This window comes from Neopelma chrysocephalum, unplaced genomic scaffold, assembly GCF_003984885.1.
Source record: "Neopelma chrysocephalum unplaced genomic scaffold, ASM398488v2 Primary Assembly neopelma1_91788, whole genome shotgun sequence".
Lineage (NCBI taxonomy): Eukaryota > Metazoa > Chordata > Aves > Passeriformes > Pipridae > Neopelma > Neopelma chrysocephalum.
The window spans coordinates 1-12,777 of NW_020920557.1; the positions used below are offsets into that span (position 1 = coordinate 1).

A 12,777-nucleotide genomic window follows, 5' to 3' on the forward strand; every position below is an offset into this window, starting at 1 on the left:
GGCAGGGCCAGGAGCAGAGGCAGCAGCAGGGGAGCCCTGGGGGGGCCAGGAAGCTCTTGTGTGGGGCAGGAAAGAGGCGCTGGGCACGAGGCCGGGGCTGTGCTGAGCAGGCCCAGCCCTCACATCCCCCCAGCCAATGCCGGCTGCCCGGGGGGCTTGGGACGGACCCCCAGCCTGTGTACCCCACACTCAGCTGGCAGGGAGAGAGCCGAGGGACAGGGCCACGGGCAGGGCCACGGGTGAGGGACAGGCAGGGCCATTGCAGGGCTACAGTGAGGGCACAGCCTGTGGCAGCAGAGCTGCCCAGGGCCGGGGGCAGCCGGGGGTGTTGGCACCAGCCAGTGCTGGGGCCGAGCAGAGCACGAGGCCTCTTGCAGAGCCCTGGAGCAGTCTCCCACTTGCCAGCTCTGCCCTGGTGGGGTGTCAGTGTCCAGTCTGTATAGTACAGTCACCTCGAAATATTCAGGGGGGCCTTTTGTGTATATTCCTGATTGCTAAATGATGCTGGAGACCTGATGGCCCCTCTGCAATCCCATCCATGGGGCACAATCTCCTCTCCAGAGCTTGACTCACTGCAGACTTCGTAGGGAAATCTGTGCTGGCAGCCTGAGTATGTCACGACCCCCCGGGGTCCCCCCAGGATATTTGGGGTGAGTTCCCCCTTCCCGGGCACCCGTGGGATGGGGGGGCGATTGTTCTCCTGCTGTTGCTGTTGCTGCTCTGCCCCTGGGGGCTCTTGGGCGTGGGCAAGAGGTGTTTTTTAGGGGTGTCAAGCTGGGTTGGCGGCAGAGCCCCAGTGGTGGGCGGGGGGATGCGGGTCCCCCCCCACGGTGGGGTTGGTGTTACTGGGTCAGGTCCTGCCTGCTCCATTGTCAGCCCGGTGCCGGCGGGGGGGACACAGCGGTTTTGGGGCCCCCCCAGGAGTGCCAGGGGTGGGTGTGGAGCCCGGGAGCTGCCAAGTGTGGAGGGTGGAGCGAGGCGATGCCGGAGCTGGGGGACCCCCGGCAACCTGGAGGGGGGAGCATGGAGAGGGAGGACCCCTGGCACCCCTGGGAGCCTGAAACGGGGGGCACAGAGAAGGGGAAGCCTGGACGGGTGAGACCCCTGGGATCCCCGGGACAACAAAGTGGAGAACCTGGATAGGGGGAATGTCTGGGAACCTGGAACCCCGAAGGTGAGAGTCAGAGGAGAAGGGACCCTTGGAACCCCCAATGCTCCCAACATCCCAGACAAGGGAGACCCTCCAAACCCTTGAGAGGGGGGACAAGAGAGAAGAACTTCTGGGAGTGATGTTTTGGGCTAATCTTCATATTTTGGAATATTTTTTAGCCGAGTCTCAACTTTTTGCAGTTTGGGGGAGGCGAGGCTCTTCTTGCTATTTCTGAAGGGTTTTTTTTTGCCTGAATCTTGGTGTTTTGGAGGTTTTTATGGTCACAGGATGCCCGGTGAGTTCTAGAGATGGACTTGGGCAGGAGGAACCATCAAGACAACGTACTCAGCCCTTGTTTTCTCCCCCATCAGGATTTGTCCTTCCCAAAGCTTGGGTGGATGGAGGAGGAGGCTACGAGGAAGAGGAAGATGCCTTGGGCCCCCCAGGCAGGTGAGGAAGAAGGCAGTGGCCGTTTGGGCCGGTGTTGTGCTGGCTCTGGCAGCCGAGCATGGCCCCTGGCTGCAGGACAACCCCGCTGCCACCGCTGTCCTGCCGGGGCCGGAGTTGGGAGGATGTCCTTGGCCTTCCCTGTGGGCCGGAGGCAAATCCCCTCCCTGTCCTTCTTGCTTCCTGCCCCAGGCCCTGAGCTGAGGACAGAGAGCCCGGAGGACAAATCCCCTCGACAGAACCTGGTGGGAGAGGCCGTTTTGAAGGGCTCCACGGCGCAGGAAGGCAGCGGGGAGGAAAAGGCTGGAGATCCCCCTGCAGGAGGGGCTCCAAAGCCAGCCCAGGGTGCTCTGAGGAGGAAAGAGCCAGCCTGTGCCGGGAAGGCGGCCGGAGCTTGAGGCAGAGCTCTGACCTGGTGGTCCCTGAGCAGCCTCCCAGCAGGCAGAAGCCCTTCAAGTGCTTGGAATGTGGGAAGAGCTTCAGGCTGAGCTCCGACCTGCTCCGACACCAGCACATCCACACTGGGGAACGTCCCTACACTTGTACGGAATGTGGGAAGAGCTTCAGGCAGAGCTCCAGTCTGGTCCGACACCAGCGCATCCACACTGAGGAATGGCCCTACACGTGTGGGGAATGTGGGAAGAGTTTCAACCAAAGCTCCAACCTGATCCGACACCAGGCCATCCACACTGGGGAACGGCCCTACCCATGTGGGGAATGTGGGAAGAGCTTCAACCAGAGCTCCAACCTCTGCAGACACTAGGGCGTCCACACCGGGGAACAGCCCTACAAGTGCTTGGAATGTGGGAAGAGGTTTCACACCAGCTCCAATTTCCCCTCGCATGAGCAGACACATACAGATGAGAGGCCCTTCTGCTTCACCAACTGCGGCAAGGGCTTCAACCGAAACTCCCACCTCGTCACCCACCGGCGCATCCACACCGGGGAGAGGCCCTACAAGTGTGGGGAGTGTGGGAAGAGCTTCACCCAGAGCTCTGCCTTGACCAAACACCAACAGACCCACCAGTAACTGAAGCCCTTTGAGTGCCTTGACTGCAGGAAGAGCTTCAGCTGCTGCTTCCACCCCGAATGAACCCCCTGATGGTGAGGCAACCCCTGGAGTCCAGTGACTGTCAGTCCATCCCTTTTGACCACAAAGGGCCAGTCCCCTTTTCCAGGGGCAGGTTCTTCCAACAGAACCCTTCCTGGGGGGGATGTGTGGAGATTCCTGCCTTGGCTGGGAAACCCCAAGGTCACTGCTCGAGGCGGAGAGCAGAGATCTCCCCACAAGCGTTGGTCTGGGGGAGTTCCATCCATCTCTAATTAAGAATTATTGTTTTTGTGCCAGCTTGAGTAGAATTGCTTCAACAACTGCTTTAGTGTAGAGCACTGTCCTATCTTATCCTGTACTCCTGGTAGTTTTAGTGTTTCTATTGTGGAGTAAATAATTCTGATGAAGATCTTTTGTCTGATCATTTGTAACCCTAAATAAATTCATTTCTACCAGTAGATCTGATTTGCCATCATTAAAAGCTGGGGGACTAAAGTGGTTCAGTCACAGCTCTGTAATTCCTCTAAACTGAATGTGTTGGCATAATCTGATGCCTTAAGACCCTTTTAATTTTTTTTTTATTTTTCTAATTTTTATAAGCTTTTTATGTAATTATAGTAGAAGTAGATTTTAGAAGTAGCTATATTATATTCCTCATCCTTTAGCACAAGTAGTTTACACATTCCTCAACCCTCTTACCCCATTCCATGCTCCCCATATCAATTCTACCCCTGAATTCAGTAGAAATGTTTAGTCTCTTGTCAAGGCAGGCCTGGTAGTTGAGAGGTTACAGTAACACCTTTGTAAACTTAAGGTAACAAGTTCGAATCCTAGTGTGTGTTTTGTTTGTGTTTTGCAATCATGGGTTGTGTGGATTCAAAGTTTTAAGATTCCTAAGGAATCTCCCCCTGAATTTGGTTTTGAAACACTGGAAAACTTTGACTGGTTCTGAGACGACTTTAAAAAAGGAAGGACTTTTTGGACTGTCTGTAGATGCTTGGCCCTTGTTTGGACAAATGAGAGGAGTGACTTGGCTGGAATTTGGTTTTTTTGAACTAGACACAGTGTTGCAATTAATTTTGCTTTTTAATGTAGAACAGAAATGGGAAGAAATCCGGTATGCAGAGTTGTTTATGTTTCTATTAACACACCCTGGATTGGGAGGGGGAGAGAGAAGAAAAACAAAGGCTCAAAAGAGACAGAAAAATCAGAAATGGCTTTAGGAAAAGGGAAGAAGAAAGATCAAGTTAAGGCCGCTCCTGTCCCACAAATTTTATTTAAAGTTTTATTTAAGTTCCTTTCTCACTGGTTGAGTTACAGCAATGGAAGGATTCTGTAGGGGTGTATAGAGATAACCCAGACAGAGTAGCAAACTGTGTCCAGAGAGCAATCAAAACTCAGAACCCTGACTGGTATGACCTGGAAGTTATGATGGATACTTTATTAGATCAAACAGAGAAGGAGATGGTAAAAAGAGCTGCTCGAACTGCAAGTGAGATGCTAAAAACCTCTGGGCAGTTTCCAGGGGAAGATATTAAGGACATCTTCCCCCCGACGATCCCAAATGGAATCCCAATGTACCAGCAAATCTGGAAGCATTGAAACGTTATCAAGACTGGGTAATTTATGGATTCCGGCATGGGGTTCCGAAGGCGATAAACTGGTCCAAAATGTGTGAGATTGGACAAGATACAAATGAATCACCCACAGATTTTCTGAACAGGTTAAAGGATGTCATCAGGAAATATACTGACACTGACAGAGAGTCAGATCTGGGAAAGGAAAACCTGGTGTATTTATTTGTGGGACAGTCCACAGATGACATAAGGAAAAAAATTAGAAGCTGAAATTAAATTCTGCAAGGGGGGAGAAAAAAAAGTTATAATTCCAGACACTAAATATATCGAGGCAGCTGCTTTCTTTATACAGGAAAATCATGGAGAGATCCCTGCAGAAGTTGAAAATGCTGTCATACCTTTAGTCTGGGCCAGCGAGTACCCTGGGAAGTCAAAACAAGCTGAACCAGTAAGCATCACACTCAGGCCAGGAGCAGTCCTGGTAAGGCAAAACCAATATCCTTTGAAACTAGAAAGCCGAAAAGGCTTAGCACCTATAATTGAAAGGTTTCTTAAATTTGGTTTACTGGTGGAGTGTGAATCCAGATTTAATACCCCCATCCTACCAGTGAAAAAGGCTGATGGCAAAAGCTATCGACTAGTCCAAGAGATAAGGGCCATCAATAAAATAACTGAGGACATCTACCCGATGGTAGCCAACCCCTATACACTGTTAACCACATTGAGAGAAGATTTAGGATGGTTCACTGTACTTGATCTTAAAGATGCCTTTTTCTGCATTTCTGTACACGAAGACAGCCAAGAGATTTTTGCCTTTGAGTGGGAAAATCCTGAGACAGGGAGGAAAACGCAACTAACCCGGAGAGTCCTTCCACAAGGCTTTAATAACAGTCCAACAGTTTTTGGGAACCAGCTGGCAAAAGAACTGGAGGACTGGAGAAGACAGCAGCAAGAAGGAGTTGTCCTGCAGTTTGTAACGTGGACAGATGAGACCAGAGATGTGTTTAAACAACTGAAACAGTCCTTGATGTCAGCTCCAGCACTAGGATTACGAGATTTAACTAAACCTTTCGAACTGTTCACACATGAGCAGTTGATGCCAATTTGTGCCCCAAAGAAAGCGTGGAGAAACTGCTCAGAGACAGAATTTTCAGTCTATAAGCAGGAGGTATTTATTTACGACCAGGGAGCAGCGCATGTCACTCTGGACAAACTGATCCTCTCGAGTAACTTACAGCTGAGCCTTTTAGACACTTTTTGCCAAGCAATTGCATCACGTATTATGAATATTCATTATATTGCAACATCTACTTTTAATATTCATAACAGGCGGAGCTGAGGCGGAGTTAGAGGCGTGGTCTCCAATTTGGGGAGAATTTCAGGGGTCGTTCCTGTTCTTCATCTCCGTGAACTCAGTGTCTTTTCATCATCATCTTCATAAACTTTGGAAGCTTCCCTAATTTGGATAACTTCCTTGTGTATTTGGCAGGGATTTCCAGTGTCTGGCAAGAGTACCTGATTTCTTGGCTCGTCCCTTTTCTTATCTCCCGTTATTTCTATTCTATATGTCCTTTTTTGTGTATGCTAGCATTTTTAGTCCTTTCTGTCCATGCATTATGTTCTTTCACGTCAGAGCGTCCTGTATTCTAGTGAATTTTTTATCTCCGCTGTTTCTTAATACTAAGTTCTCTATGCTTTTCCTTAAAGCCTGCATTTTGTATTTAACTCTCTAATTCCTGTATTGCTCTACTAAATTCGCATTCCAGGTTTTACCTGGCTTCACTGCTGCCGCCTTTCCGTCTTCTGCTGCCCACTCCCAGTGGAGAAAAACTCCCAGCTTTTTCAGTCCCAGACCTCGGTCCAGTTGGACACTGTTTCCGAGTTTCTAGGACCCCAGCCGGGGAGCTGAGGGGGCATGGTCCCCAGCGGGGCTCCTGCCCCTTCTCCCCTCGTGCTCTCAGAACATGGCCACTTCTTCTCCAACTACCTCATCCCCCTTCTTTTCTGCTCTGGTGTGATATGTTTGAATTTTGCAGGGGTGCTGATTGGGTCAACATCAGGACAGACACCACCCCCTCGGGGGTTACCATTTTTTGAACTCCAGGGGGAAAAAACACATTTTTCCCCACCACAGCCCCGGAAACCAAAGAACCAAGCCCCCACCATGGGACAGTTCAACCCCATCCGTGTGCCAAAGGCTCCTTTGGGATGTCACGGCCTATCCTCTCCAGTCCAGAATAGCCCCTGGTGACCAAAGAACCAACACCTCGCACCAGCACAGTGCAGCCCCACCCGTGTTCCATGGGCGCCTTGGTGATGTCACAGCCTATCCTCTCCATTCCGGAATAGCCCCTGGCAACCAAATAGCCAACGCCTCACCACCCTGAAATGCAGCCCCACCCATGTGTCATGGACCCCTTTGTGATGTCACAGCCTATCCTCTCCATTCCGGAATGGGCCTTGGCAACCAAAGAACCAATGTCCTACAACCCCAAAGTGAAGCCCCAGCTGTGTGCCATGGGCCTCTTTGTGATGTCACAGCCTATCCTCTCCATTCCGGAATAGCCCCTGGTGACCAAAGAACCAACACCCCACACCAGCACAGTGCAGACCAACCCATGTCCTTTGGGCCACTTTGTTATCCTACCCATTCTGGCCTATCCTCTCCATTCCGGAATAGCCCCCTGTGGTGGCTTGAGACCCCTAAAAATCCAATTCTTTAGTCCAAGCCCCCCTCCCACAACTCACCCCAGTGGGAGAGGGGTTTTCCAGACACAACACAAGACTCAAGATGGGGGGAAGGGAATTCTATTACAATTAGTAAACAAATAAATATTAGAATACATTCTAGACACAATCCTAACTATCTCTCCTGTGATAAACCAGTATTTACAATGGATCAAATCTCTTCTCCCTCCAAGAAAAGTCCAGAAGGGAAAAAGGAAAGATCCTTTCCACTCTCAGGGCAGCAGTCTCTCTTCTTCCATGCAGCAGTCCTAGCTGAAGTTGGAGCTGGATCTCTTTCCGTTACACACAAGGGGGGGTCTCCTCTCACCTCTCTCAGCCCTTCGGCTCCAAGCAAAGGTCTCTCTCCCGTGGACTGCGATTGCTGGGACAAAAGCTCGCCTCACCACGTCATCTCATGGGGTGGAAGACCCCCAGGAAGGTCCCTTCCTCGAGGGCTTGAGTTCCCTCGAGTCAGAAGGTTAGGGCAGCTTTCAGTTGAAAGTCTTGGCCTCAAGCGTCCTATCAGAGCTCCTTTGCTCTGTCTCAGCTGCCAGCCTGGCAGCAGCAGCGGGGGGGCAAGGCCCTCCTCCGCATTCCGTCCAGCCGTCCCGCTCCAGTTTCCAGGATGGCTGAGCTTCTTAGCTCCTCTCTCTCTCTCTGCTGCATGCTGCATTTTAGGACTTCCATCAAGTAGGAGTCCAGCGCCTCCTCCTAGGAGGGCTCTCAGAGGGGTTTTGGGGACTTTGATTCAGTTCTTACCCCCAAAACTGTCTCTGTAGAGCTTAGCTCTCTCTCTCTCTCTCTCTCTCTCTCTCCATTAGACATCTCTGGGTCTTCCTGCTTGGCTGCAGGCCATCTTTGTTGCTACTTATCTCTTGGCTTTCAGCCATAGCCTCTGCTCAGTGCTGTCTCTGCTGCCACCTTTCCGTCTTCTGCTGCCCACTCCCAGTGGAGAAAAACTCCCAGCTTTTTCAGTCCCAGACCTCGGTCCAGTTGAACACTGTTTCCGAGTTTCTAAGACCCCAGCCGGGGGGCTGAGGGGGCGTGGTCCCCAGCAGGGCTCCTGCCCCTTCTTCCCTCGTGCTCTCAGAACATGGCCACTTCTTCTCCAACTACCTCATCCCCCTTCTTTTCTGCTCTGGTGTGATAAGTTTGAATTTTGCAGGGGTGCTGATTGGGTCAACATCAGGAGAGATACCACCCCCTCGGGGGTTACCATTTTTTGAACTTCAGGGGGAAAAACAACCTTTTTTCCCCACCACACCCCCAGAAACCAAAGAACCAAGCCCCCACCATGGGACAGTTCAACCCCATCCGTGTGCCAAAGGCTCCTTTGGGATGTCACAGCCTATCCTCTCCAGTCCGGAATAGCCCCTGGTGACCAAAGAACCAACACCTCACACCCCACAGCACAGCCCCACCCGTGTTCCATGGGCGCCTTTATGATGTCACGGCCTATCCTTTTGTGGTGGTTTGTAAAACCTTTTCTTTAGGGTAGCAATGGTTTCCCCTACTGATAATACTGGACCAATCAAAGGGTCACATGCGCCCTACAGAAATTACATACCCACAGCAACGGAAGAGAAGGTGGTGAAGTAGTTTTAGAAGGTAGGTAGCCATGATCTGAGCCACTAGGAAGCAGGGGGCCAGTGAGCCCCCTTTGGGGGCCAGGAGCCCCCAGCCCCCAGCTGAGGCTACGGGAGACCCGGTGTAGTGTCAAAGCTGGACCAGGTCCCCAAATCAAGAGCTGGAGGAGTTTCCTTACTGTCAGCAGCAGCAGAAGACATTGAAAGTGGCAGTGGAGCAGCCCTGAACAGAGACAGCGGTGGCTGAAAGCCAAAAAGATAGCCAGGAGCAGCGAGAGAATGTGAAGCCAGTTAAGAGACGCAAAGATGTTCCTGCCTGAGGGAGAGCTGGCAACAAAACAGAGGAAAACTCAACAGAGCTGGTTTGGGGTAAGACTGTATTACTTTCCCAAAACCCAGAGGCTTCCTGAAGAGGGGTGGACTTCCAAACCCTTAGGGAGTCCCAAAATGCAGCAGCAGCTAGAGAGAAAGAGAGAAAGGAGCCGAAAAACCCAGAGTTGTCCTGAGAGCTGAGCCAGGATGGAATGCGGAGGAGGTGACCTCTGCTGCTGCTGCTGCTGTTGCTTCTATCATGCTGGCTAGCTGAGACAGAGCAAAAGAGCTTTGGTAAAACTGAACTGAAAGCTGCCTTCAATGTTCTAACCCAAGAGGAGTGAAGACCTACAAGGAAATCACTGAAGGCTTGGGCTCAGAGTTGAAATTTCCATAAAGTAAGAACCAAACTCCTGACTGCCATACTTAAATCTGCTGCCTTGGAAAAAATGGAGGACACTAACCGGTGCCACAAGAAAACTGAAATGAAAGAACTGTGGCCTGAGAAGTGACAGAATAACTTTCCTCTTTTCTTATTGGGCTTTTATTGAAGAAAAGGAGAAATTTAATTTAATCTAAATATATATGTGGGTGTAAATAAACCTTTGTAAATATTTTCCCCTTCCTCCAATAACGAATGGTTGTGTTTTGTCTGAAAACTCTCCACATGAAGTGAAAAAGATATCAAGTCCATACCATCACTAAACCCTCTCACAGGGGCAAATTGTGGGAGGGGGGCTTGAATTTAGAAATTGGATTCCTGGGAGTTTCAAACCACCACACCCCCTGAGCTCCCAACTTCCTATGGGGTGCTGGAGGCTGCTGGATCCAATCTCAGCCTTGGATTATGCCAACACTTTCAGTTTAGAGGAATTACAGAGGTGTGACTGAACCACTTTGGTCCCCCAGCTTTTAATGATGGCAAATCAGATCTATTGATAGAAAGGAATTATTTAGGGTTCCAAATGATCAGACAAAAGATCTTCATTAGAATTCCTTACTGCACAATAGAAACACTAAAACTACCAGGAGTACAGGATAAGATAGGACAGTGCTCTACACTAAAACAGTTGTTGAAGCAATTCTACTAAAGCTGGCACAAAAGCAATATTTCTTAACTAGAGATGGATGGAACTCCCCCAGACCAACGCTCGTGGGGAGATCTCTGCTCTCAACGTCCAAGACTGACCTTGGGGGGTCCCCAGCCAAGGCAGGAATCTCCACACATCCCCCTCAAGAAGGGTTCTGTTGGAAGAACCTGCCCCTGGGAAAGGGGACTGGCCCTTTCTGGCAGAAAGGGATGGACTGACAGTCACTGGACTCCAGGGGTTGCCTCACCACCAGGGGCTTCATTCGGAGTGGAAGCAGCGGCCGAAGCTCTTCTCGCAGTCGGGGCACTTGTAGGGTGCCCCTACTGGTGGGTCCGTTGGTGTCTGGTCAAGGCAGAGTTCCTGGAGAAGCTCTTCCCACACTCCCCACACTTGTAGGGCCTCTCCCCGGTGTGGATGCGCCGGTGGGTGATGAGGGCGGTGTTCTGCTCGAAGCCCTTCCCGCAGTCGGTGCCGCGGAAGGGCCTCTCATCTGTGTGTGTCTGCTCATGCAAGGGGAAATTGGAGCTGGTGTGAAACCTCTTCCCACATTCCAAGCACTTGTAGGGCCGTTCCCTGGTATGGATGAGCTGGTGGATGTGGAGGTGGGAGCTGTCCCTAAAGCTCTTCCCACATTCCCCACACGTGTAGGGTCGTTCCCCAGTGTGGAAGAAACAGTGGGTGCGGAGGTTGGAGCTCTGCCTGAAGCTCTTCCCACATTCCCTACACATGTAGGGACGTTCCCCAGTGTAGATGTGCTGGTGGGTGAGGAGGTGGGCGCTCTGTCTGAAACTCTTCCCACATTCCAAACATCTGAAGGGCTTCTGCCTACTGGGAGGCTGCTCAGGGATCACCAGGTCAGAGCTCCAGCTCAAGCTCCGGCTGCCTTCCCTGCACAGGCTGCACTGGCTTTGGAGCCCCTCCTGTGGGGGGATCTCCGGCCCTTTTCCCCCCCGCTGCCCTCCTGCGCCGTGGAGCCCTTCAAAACGGCCTCTCCCACCAGGTTCTGTCAGGAGGATTTGTCCTCTGGGCTCTCTGTCCTCAGCTCGGGGCCTGGGGCAGGAAGCAAGAAGGACAGGGAGGGGATTTGCCTCCAGCCCAGAGGGAAGGCCAAGGACATCCCCCCAACTCCGGCCCCGGCAGGACGGCGGCGACAGCGGGGTTGTCCTGCAGCCGGGGGCCATGCTCGGCTGCCAGAGCCAGCACAACATGGGCCCAAAGGGCCACTGACTTCCTCCTCACCTGCCTGGGGGGCCCAAGGCATCTTCCTCTTCCTCGCAGCCTCCTCCTCCATCTGCCCAAGCTTTGGGAAGGACAAATCCTGATGGGGGGGAAAAACAAGGGCTGAGCGCATTGGCTTGGGGGTTCCTCCTGCCCAAGTCCATCTCTAGAACTCACTGGCCATTCTGTGACCACAAAAACCTCCAAAACACCAAGATTCAGCCCAGAAAAACCCAAACCACCAAGATTCAGGAAAAAAAACTCTCAGAAATAGTGAGATGAATCCCCCAAACTGCAAAAAGTTGAGATTCAGCTGAAAAATACTCCAAAATATGAAGATTCAGCCCAAAAACATTCTCCCAGAAGTTCCCCCTCTCTGGTCTCTCCCCTCTGGGGTTCAGAGGGTCTCCCCTGTATGGGATGCTGGGGGTCCCATTTAGGGATGCTGGGAGTGTTGGAGGTCCCAAGGGTCCCTTCTCCTCTGACTCTCGCCTTCCAGGTGCCGCGTTCCCAGACGTTCTCCCTCTCCGCGTTCTCCACTTTGTTCTCCCGAGGATCCCAGGGGTCCCCACTGTCCAGGCTTCCCCTTTCTCTGTGTCCCCCGTTTCAGGCTCCTGGGGGTCCTGGGGCTCCTCCGTCTCCATGCTCCCCCCTCCAGGCTGCCGGGAGTCCCCCAGCTCCGGCATCGCCCCGCTCCGCTCTCCACACTCGGCAGCTCCTGGGCTCCACACCCACCCCCGGCACTCCCGGGGGGGCCCCAAAACCACTGTGTCCCCCCCACCGGCACCGGGCTGACAATGGATCTGCTGGGGCCTGACCCAGCAACACCAACCCCCACCATGGGGGGGGACCCGCATCCCCCCGGCCACCGCCGGGGCTCTGCCGCCAACCCAGCCCAGCACCCCCAAAAAACACCTCCTGCCCACCCCCAAGGGCAGGAAAGGAACAGGAACAGCGGGAGAACAATTGCCCCCCCATCCCGCGGGTGCCCGCGGAAGAGGGAATTTATCCCAAATATCCTGGGGGGAGCGTGGGAGGTTGGGACATACTCGGGCTGCCAGCACAGATTTCCCTGCAAAGTCTGCACTGAGTCAAGCTCTGGAGAGGAGATTGTGCCCCATGGATGGGATTGCAGAGGGTCCCTCAGTCCCCAGCAGGAATCAGCAACCAAGAATAGACACAAAAGGCCCCCCCAAAGATTTTGGGGGGAGTGTCCTGGAGGGAGGGGACAATGTCACCCCACCAGGGCAGGGCTGGCAAGTGGGAGACTGCTCCAGGGCTCTGCAAGAGGCCTCGTGCTCTGCTCGGCCCCAGCACTGGCTGGTCCCAACACCCCCGGCTGCCCCCGGCCCTGGGCAGCTCTGCTGCCACAGGCTGTGCCCTCACCGTGGCCCTGCAATGGCCCTGGCTGTCCCTCACCCGTGGCCCTGCCCGTGGCCCTGCCCCTTGTCTCTCTCTGCCAGCTGAGTGTGGGGCACACAGGCTGGGGGTCCCTCCCGCGCCCCCTGGGCAGCCGGCGTTGGCTGGGGGGATGTGAGTGCTGGGCCTGCTCAGCACAGCCCCGGCCTCGTGCCCAGCGCCTCTTTCCTGCCCCACACAAGAGCTTCCCGGCCCCCCC

At 53.1% G+C, this 12,777-nt stretch overlaps 2 pseudogenes; one reads left to right on the forward strand and one right to left on the reverse strand.

Annotated features, from left to right (window-relative positions):
- The first annotated feature begins 981 nt into the window (after positions 1-981).
- LOC113980030 lies at positions 982-6,612 on the forward strand (annotated as a pseudogene).
- Positions 6,613-8,491: 1,879 nt separating this feature from the next.
- Positions 8,492-11,219, reverse strand: LOC113980031 (annotated as a pseudogene).
- Between the last annotated feature and the right edge of the window lie 1,558 nt (positions 11,220-12,777).